Below are 9,433 nucleotides of genomic sequence, written 5' to 3'. Positions count from 1 at the left end.
TATTTCATGAATTATAAACAGAGAATGGTCACATCCATATCATAAAATGGTAAAACCGGGTAGATAAATTGTTTAACAAGAGGCCAATGAGTTTTTTAGGTCACTTGAGTATCATGCAACAATTGAATTTGATTTGTGTTTTACAACAGAGGCTATGAAATTCACAAAGTTGAAGGAGGCACCATTGCTCATCAAAACTAAACACTTTAAAAACATGCTTTTGATTAATTAATACCCAAAGGCAGAGCAGAGGAATAAAGAAAAATGCATTACCAATATATAATTAGTAGAGTTCCTTCCATGACCCTGGGGACAAATATTTAAAAATTTTGGAAAGGGTACCCTTGCTCATCATAAATCTTTGATTACTGGTAAGTCCAAAGAGCAGACTTTAAAGGTAATAATTTAATTTCAGTCTATAATCATCCGAGACCCCCTTCCCCCAGTACCCAGGGACCATCATAACTTGGTACATAGTTTGACTTAATACCCAAGAGCAGAGAAGAAGCTTTTTAAAGAAATAATGCATTTCCACTATTATTTCTGACTTCAACAAAGCCCCATCCTATCACTGGAACCCCTGATCATGGGGGGTAAAAACAATTTTTTTTACACATCAGTGGCAAATATGCATTTTCTGCTTTAGTGAATACAGTGTCAATCCTACTCACAAGAGGATTAATTCATTACATGTAATAAATAAACAAGCATAACTGCATACAGATATCATATCACAAAATAACCCACAAGATACTCCTTGTAAACTGAACAAGCAACCTACAAACAGAAAGCCCATAATAATGCGCAACAAAACATTTTTACTAGTTTGAAAAACTTTTAAAATTTTATTCACCTTGCACTTTTACCATGTCATTATTATTCAGAAAATTGTGATTTCCTATTTACACACTCAAAGGCTGGGGATTATCTATTGTAAACTCTGTAAATATAACTATTAATCTGAAATCATCTGATAAAAAATGATAATGAAATTCAGACATGATAACAATTAATACTTATAGTTTAAAGCAAGTTTTAAAAAAAAACTAGAAATATGTCCATAGGACACGTATGCCACAATACATGTACTTTCTAACACAACCCAAATAGATTGGCCGCTGTTGAGGGTGATAATAAAGTCAGCTTGTTACAGTTACTTTTCAAATCGAGATTTTTTCTCCTCTGCTAGCTGAGCAGATGGTGGCGGCAATGAAGGCGCTATCGTCTTGCAGATCCTTCTAGGGTCTCCTACTTCCAGTACAACTGGCCCATGGAAACCTTCTCTGTCTCTGATTCGCTTTTCCAGGACCTTTCTCAATAGATCTGGTATGTGATTGTACGTCTTTTTCTCTTTCACTGGATAAACTGACCATCTACCAGACTTTTTATTGTACGTCCTTTGCAGCCTGAAGCAAAATGAAAAGTCAAATAAAGATCTGAGATTAGAATTACACTGAACATTGCACTACTTGTACATAGACTTCAGAAAGCATACTGAATTTTTTTTGTGCCTACCTGACTGTACCATCTTTGTTGATAACTGGTTCCCTGTCCACATGTTCATTATAATCTAAAGCGGCTAAAATACTCCTGGCTCTGTACACTGGAGGAGTGTAGGAGTATCTCTTTGACTAGTACATTAACATGTGGTTGTGAAAGCTCTCAAGTTCAGCTGTACTTCTGAAAGAAAAATGAGACCATGTGCATAATATCACATTTCATACTTTTATTCTACTCTATTGATTGCTCTCTTGCCTCATCAAAATGCATGTGTATATTTTCTGTACCTGAAATTGAGATAGTAAGGGATGTTGTGTAGGAATCTCTTATCAAATACAATTCTTCTGAGGGCCTCATGCGGTGGGCTGCCTTTTTTCATCTACTCCTTCTCCCTAATAGTCTTCTCAGTTATAGGATCATGTGAGCAGCAACTTACACTTACACCTGTATCACTGTATGGCAAAAACCATTCATGTTCCCCAACCACATGATGGAGAAGACCACCCCACATTCCCTATTAAAGAAAATAAAGGCAATATCAATACATTTTCCTATATAGATTATTTTTAGACAAAAATTTAAGTGTTTTGAGCAAGACCAATGTAAAATGTTAACTTAAATTAATGTGAGCAAGCTCGCACAATTTTTTCTCACAGTGTACCTTTCTTACAAAATTATGAACCAGAATTACATTATTTACTTTCTTGCCAATTATTTGAACCTGAAAATGATGATGGTACAATATCTTAATTACTTCACAAGTAATCTTTGTTTAAAATAAATTTCCAGTGTTTCACATGATATGAACTGTATACTTATTAAACTACCTTAAAGAGTTTCCAAAATGGGATCTTGTGACTTACCATAAAGTCATCCAAGTTATTTGCTGTTTTACATGTGTACCAGAAATGGTTCACAATGTCCTTGGACCACTTCTGGAGTTCTCTGCAAGTATTCTCTTGTCCTGCCTACAATACATAGAACAGATTAGATGCACTAGATACATGAAAGTAAACATGTTTAACCCTTTCACCCCGATAGCCCGCTTCAGCGGGCAGTTAGTAAAACTCCTTTCACCCCTACAGCCCGCTGTAGCGGGTATTTAGACAGTTTGAATTTTACCGCCAAATTTTTCATATACTGAAAGCAAAATACGAATCTGCGGCTTATAAATTAAAAGTAGCTATGTAAACAAACAAAAATGGATGCCAAGTTGATGTTTTACGATTGTGGATGATGTAAATTGTGGCATTTAAACATTTTTTTTCTATGAAGTCGATTTCAAAATGTCGGACGTTGAGAGCGATTCGGACGAGTGGTCTGATGCTGAATATTTCGATGACTTGGGGGCATTTGATTTGGTAAATTTAAACGAAAGTGAAAGAGATCAGATAGAACGAATAATTGAAGATCGTAATTCTTCAGATGAAGAGGAAAATGAGGTGTACAATGGCTACACACCACCTGAAAATTTTGTTTGGACTGACGAGTTTTCGGTAAGATGTCGACTTCCGTATTCAGAGAAGCCAGGACCTGTTCGTGTGTTAGATAGTTCAGCATCTGTGCTCAATTACTTCCAAATTTTCTATTCGGACGAAATTTTTAATCATATTGTGGACAGTACGAACAGAAATGCCAATAAAAAGAGAAGAGAAGATGCTAATAACAACAAAGGAGTGTGGAATGATGTGACTATAGATGAAATCAAAGTGTTTTATGGAGTGTTGATCATGATGGATATTATCAAGCTGGACAGAGATGATCTCTATTGGAAGGAGGATGAAAAGCACTTTATGTTGGGAACAAGAATATCAGATGTCATTAGCAGAGACCGGTTTATGCAAATCAGAAGGTATTTGAATTTTTCTATAAGTGAAGAAGATGGTTTGTAACACCGAAACGACAAGCTATCCAAAGTGAGATACATGCTCGATAAAATACGCAATTCTTTTAAAACTGAATACATTCCCCACGAAGAAATTAGTGTTGATGACTCTATGGTACCTTTTAAGGGAAGGTTGTCTTTTAAACAGTACATGAAAGATAAACCATGTAAATTTGGAATTAAATTCTGGATGCTTGCGGATGCCACTAGTGCGTACTGTTGGAATTTTGATGTATATGTCGGAAAGTATGGAACTGAAATTAATCGTACATTTGGTCTCAGTGCCCATGTTGTGATTGACTTGCTTCGTGGGTTAGAAAACAAAGGACACTGTGTCTTTACTGACAATTTTTACACTAGTCCTACATTAGCGCACTACCTGACAACAATTGGTACCTGTCTGTGTGGAACTGTCAGACCGAATCGTCGTGGATTTCCACAGGATCTTGTAAAATCAAAATCAGAAGCTCGAAGACTTCCTAGAGGCTATTACGATTGGAGACAGTGTGATGACATGATCGCTACGTGTTGGAAGGATAAGAAAATGGTTTACTTTTTGTCTACGTGTCATATACCAGAAAAGGAAAACTTGACCGTGAAGCGGTACAATAAAGACGGAAGTACAACCGAGTTCCCAGACGTACCATCAGGAGCAGCATATTCTAAATACATGGGCGCCGTGGATCGCAATGATCAAGTGACAAAGTTGAACAAATCAAAAAAAACTAGTGCTAATTGTAACGGGGACCGTTACAGATGTTCCCCAAACGCTCCCCAACTCCTTTTTGGTGCCATATTCCCTGTAAGCTTCATTAAATAAGACAAACTCTTTGCATTTTGACTTTAACAACGTTTTCTCAGAAGGATACCAATTATATTCAAATTTTAGCATTGCACCCGTGCGCATGTGAATGCATGTGCGTTATCATCATATCATCTTGTCTACACTATCTACATATTTTAATATACAATATATTAAAGCATTCAGTCCAAAAGTATGAAAAATCACTCTTTCAAGTGTATTTTTCATTTCACTCGTTCCAAATGCACGCACGTGCGTGCACGTGCATGATGACCATACCTTCTTGTAGGAGTCCCTTATATCTATCTTTATTCTAGATCCCATCCTGTTTGGTTGAAAAACAAGGGAGTTATAGCCATTTCAAGTTTAAGCCAATCAGATTGCAGCACACGTGCATGCGCGTGATTTCATGATTTTTTTTCTATATCATATTGTAGTATATCCTAATGCATGACAAAGTTTTAAATTTCAAAGCATTTCGTCAAAAAACAAAGTAGATATAGCCATTTAAAGTTTCAGCCAATCAGATTGCAGCACGCGGGCATGCGCATGCTTTTATGATAATTCTTATATATCATGCTGTAGACCTTCGTAATGTAGGTCTATGTTCAAAATTTCAAAGGATTATGACAAGAAACAAGAAAGATATTGAGACTTTAGTTTCAGCCAATCAGAGCGAAGCGCACGTGCATGCGCGTGAGATCTTACTTTTTTGACCATGTCATTTTTTTCTATGCTTCTAATATATACTTATAAAATGAGTTTCAAGGCATTTCATCAATAATTTAAATAGTTTCGTCTGTATCAATTATATTGGACATTTCTCGTGTTGCACGTGAGAGCTCTTGCAAGCACATGTGCATGCACATGTTTTCATGATAAATCTTATATTACAGGCTGTAGATCTCCCTAATGTATGACTATGTTCAAAATTTCAAATGATTTTATCAAAAAACAAAAAAGATATTGAGACTTTAGTTTCAGCCAATCAGAGCGAAGCACACGTGCATGCGCGTGCGATCTTGCTACTTTGACCATGTCATCTTGTGCATACTACTAATATATCCTTACATTATAAGTTTCAAAACATTTCGTCACAAAATAGAGAAGTTACGGTTATATCCATTACATATTGGTCATTTTTAGTTTTGCACGTGCGCGCTCTTGCAAGCACGTGCGCGCAAAATGACCTTGATTCCGCAAATCTACATAACATGCCTACTTACCCTAAAAAGGTTTCACCTAAGTCGGATGTGTAGTTTACAAGATCACTCGCGGAGAAAATTTTCCCAGGAAGAAAAATAATAATAATAAGAACTAGAAACTCTTGTTGCTAAAGCAACAAAGAAGGTCTTCCGTTCTCCTCTATTGATCTGCATGAATGAACTTTTATCTATGTTAAAAAAGGCATATGATTTTTAATTGATTTCAGGAAAACGAACGACCGGAGGTGTAACTTACCAAGATTATTGATGTTACTTTAAACAATTAAAGTCTCAATAACATTTACAAAAATCATTTTTATTTTTTCATCACTTCCTGTGACGACCGGAAGTGGCAGTAGACGTATCTTACCTTATACCTGTTGCCCAATCTTTATGGTTTATTATTCATATAAGAGTAACAGTTTAAGAGGTCTCGTAATGTTAACTTCTCATTTTGAGGACAAGAAATCACGTGACCGGAAGTAAATATTTAAAAAATATTTTTGAGGTTACTCTAGACACTTAAGTCTGAATAAAATGTCCTAAAATCATTCTAAATACTCTTTTTATAAAAGATATTTATTTGATATGATTATACTAAATTTATGTAGTTTTTCTCTCATAACCGGAAGTTGTTTTTGTTTCTAGTGTGACTGACATATTTCAAAACTACAAATAAGATGCTTTAATGTTTGACTAAGAAGATTCTATAAAGAAAAGTTTCAATATTTGATTTATTTCATCACTTCCTGTGACAACCGGATGTGACGGCGGAAAATGTTAACCAAACTGGATTTGCCTATTCATCAAGATCTACCAATCCTATAAGTTTGGTGTCTTAATTTCTTACCGTTTACGAGATCTAGCTATGATAACTTCTCATTTTGAGGACAGGAAATCAGGCGACCGGAAGTGAATATTTTTTAAAAATATTTGAAGTTACTGTAGACATTTGCAGTCTGAATAACATATTCAAAAAAATCATTACAAATACTTTATCTATAAAAAGTATTTATGGGAAAGAAATGTACTCAAATTACGTAGTTTTTCTCTTATAAGTTTACTTTTTTTTTTACCGGTGGTACTGATACATTTTGAAACTACAAATAAGATGCTATAATAGGATGCAAAAAAAGTTTCAGAAAAGAAAAGATGTATTTTCACTTTCTTTGATCACTTCCTGTGACGACCGGAAGTGACGGCGGGCAATCTTATCCCCGGTGATTCTGCGTACTCATCAAGATCTAACAATCTTACAGGTTTTGTATGTTAATCTCTTACCGTTTACGAGATCTAGCTATGATAACTTCTCATTTTGAGGACAGAAAATCACACGATTGGAAGTCAATTTTGAAAAGATTTTTGATTTTCCTGTAGACATTTATATCTGAATTACATATCCAAAAATCGTTACAAATAGTCATGTATAAGAATAATTTAGGGGGAAGAAAAATACAAAAATTATGCAGTTTTTCTCTTATAACCGGAAGTTGACGTTTTTGTTTCCACTGGGACTGATATATTTTAAAAACACAAACAAGTTGTAATAATGTCATGCCAAAAAAGATTCAAAAAAGAAAATTTGAAATTTTGATTTTTTGGAACACTTCCTGTGACGAGCTGAAGTGACGGCGGACAATCTTTTCTCATCTGAATTTGCCTACTCATCAATATCTACCACTTGTAAAAGTTTGGTGTCTTAATCTCTTACCGTTTACGAGAACTAGCTATGATAACTTCTCATTTTTAGAACAGGAAATCACATGGAACTGGAAGTGAATTTTACAAAGATAGTTGATGTTACTGTAGACATTTCCAGTCTGAATAACATATCCAAAAACCGTTGCAAACAGTTTATCTATGAAAAATATATATTGGAAAGAAAATACTCAAATTATGTAGTTTTTCGCTTATAACCGGAAGTTGTCGTTTTTGTTTCCGGTGGGACTAATATATTTCAAACTACAAATAAGATGCTATAATGTGATGCAATAAACGTTCCAAAGAAGAAAAGTTGAAATTTTCGATTTCTTTGACCACTTCCTGTGACGACCGGAAGTGACGGCGGACAATCTTAACCTGTATGATTTTGACTTCTCATCAATATCTACCACTCCTGTAAGTTTGGTGTCTTCATCCCTTACCGTTTCCGAGATACAGCTATAATAACTTCTCATTTTGAGGACAGGAAATCACGCGACCGGAAGTGAATTTTACAAAGATATTTTACGTTACTGTAGTCATTTGCAGTCTTAATAACATATCCAAAAATCATTACAAATACTTTATCTATAAAAAATATTTATGGGAAAGAAAAATACTGAAAATATGTAGTTTTTCTCTTATAACCGGAAGTTGTCGTTTTTGTTTCCGGTCAGACTGACATATTTCGAAACTACGAATAAAATGCTATAATGTACTGCAAAAAAGTTTCAAAAAAGAAAAAGTTGAAATTTCCGATTTCTTTGATCACTTCCTGTGACGACCGGAAGTGACGGCGGACGATGTTTACCCGATTGGTTTTGCCTACTTATCAAGATCTATTACTCATATAAGTTTGGTGTCTTAATCTTTTACCGTTTCTGAGATATGACTCGGACAAAACTTTTTTGAAAAAAGCAGAAATCGGACATATCTGACGACCGGAAGTGAATTTCGAAAAACTGAAAACTGCATTTGGAAGATATTTTAATTCTCTATCATCCCTGAAAATTTCATCTGAATCCGTCCAGTCATCTTTGAGAAATCGTCAAAACAAAAAGGCAAAAAAATAATAATAATAATAATAACTAGAAACTCTTGTTGCTACAGCAACAAAGAAGGTCTTCCGTTCTCCTCTATTTATCTGTAAGAAGAATATTTTTATAAAAGATATTTATGGGAGAGTAAGAAACTCAATTTATGCAGTTTTTCTCTCATAACCAGAAGTCGTCGTTTTTGTTTCCAATGGGACTGACATATTTCGAAACTACTAGTAAAAAGCTATTAAGGTAATACTAAGAAAGATTCCATAAAGAAAAGTTTAAAATTTTGATTTCTTTGATCACTTCCTGTGACAACCGGAAGTGACGGTGGATGATCTTAAACTCAAAGGATTTGTCTGCTCATCAAGGTCTACCACCCCTAGTAGTTTGTTGTCTTAATCTCTTACCGTTAACAAGATCTAGTACTGATAACTTCTGATTTTGAGGACAGGAAGTCTCGCGACAGGAAGTGAATTTAACTGAGATATTAGACATTACTGTAGACATTTGCAGTCTGAATAATATATCCAAAAATCATTATAAATACTTTAACTATAAAAAGTATTTATGGGAAAGAAAAAAATTCAAATTATGTAGTTTTTCTCTTTTAACCGGAAGTTGTCGATTTTGTTTCCGGTGATACTATCATATTTCAAAATTACAAATAAGATGCTATAATGTGATGCAAAAAGTTTCTATAAGAAAAGTTGAATTTTTCAATTTCTTTGATCACTTCCTGTGACAACCGGAAGTGACGGCGGACAATGTTATCCCAACTGGTTTTGCCTACTCATCAAGATCTACCACTTGAAACAGTTTGGTGTCTTAATCTCTTATCGTTTACGAGATCTAGCTATGATCACTTCTCAATTTGAGGACAGAATATCACGCAACCGGAAGTGAATTTAACAAAGATATTTGACCTTCCTGTAGATATTTGCAGTCTGAATTACATATCCAAAAATCGTAACAGATATGTTATGTATAAGAAATATTTAGGAGAAAGAAAAATACTAAAATAATGCAGTTTTTCTTTTAAAACCGGAAGTTGACGTTTTTGTTTCCGGTTGGACTGATATATATTAAAAATACAAATAAGATAGTATAACGTCATGCCAAAAAAGTTTAATAAAAGAAAATTTGAAAATTTTGATTTTTTGGAACACTTCCTGTGACGACCGGAAGTGACGGCGGACAATCTTATCCAAACTGAATTTGGCTACTCATCAAGATCTACCAATTGTATAAGTTTGGTGTCTTAATCTTTTTCTGTTTACGAGATCTAGCTATGAAAAGT

At 34.5% G+C, this 9,433-nt stretch overlaps 1 pseudogene; it reads right to left on the bottom strand.

Annotated features, from left to right (window-relative positions):
• Nucleotides 1-1,511: 1,511 nt before the first annotated feature.
• LOC134244103 (uncharacterized) overlaps nucleotides 1,512-9,433 on the bottom strand; it is a 12,787-nt pseudogene continuing 4,865 nt past the window's right edge.

Source organism: Saccostrea cucullata, unplaced genomic scaffold (genome assembly GCF_032062105.1).
Source record: "Saccostrea cucullata isolate Sc308-1 unplaced genomic scaffold, CSIRO_AGI_Scuc_v1 ctg6086, whole genome shotgun sequence".
NCBI classification, from domain to species: Eukaryota; Metazoa; Mollusca; class Bivalvia; order Ostreida; family Ostreidae; genus Saccostrea; species Saccostrea cuccullata.
This window is presented reverse-complemented; position numbering and strand designations above follow the sequence as displayed.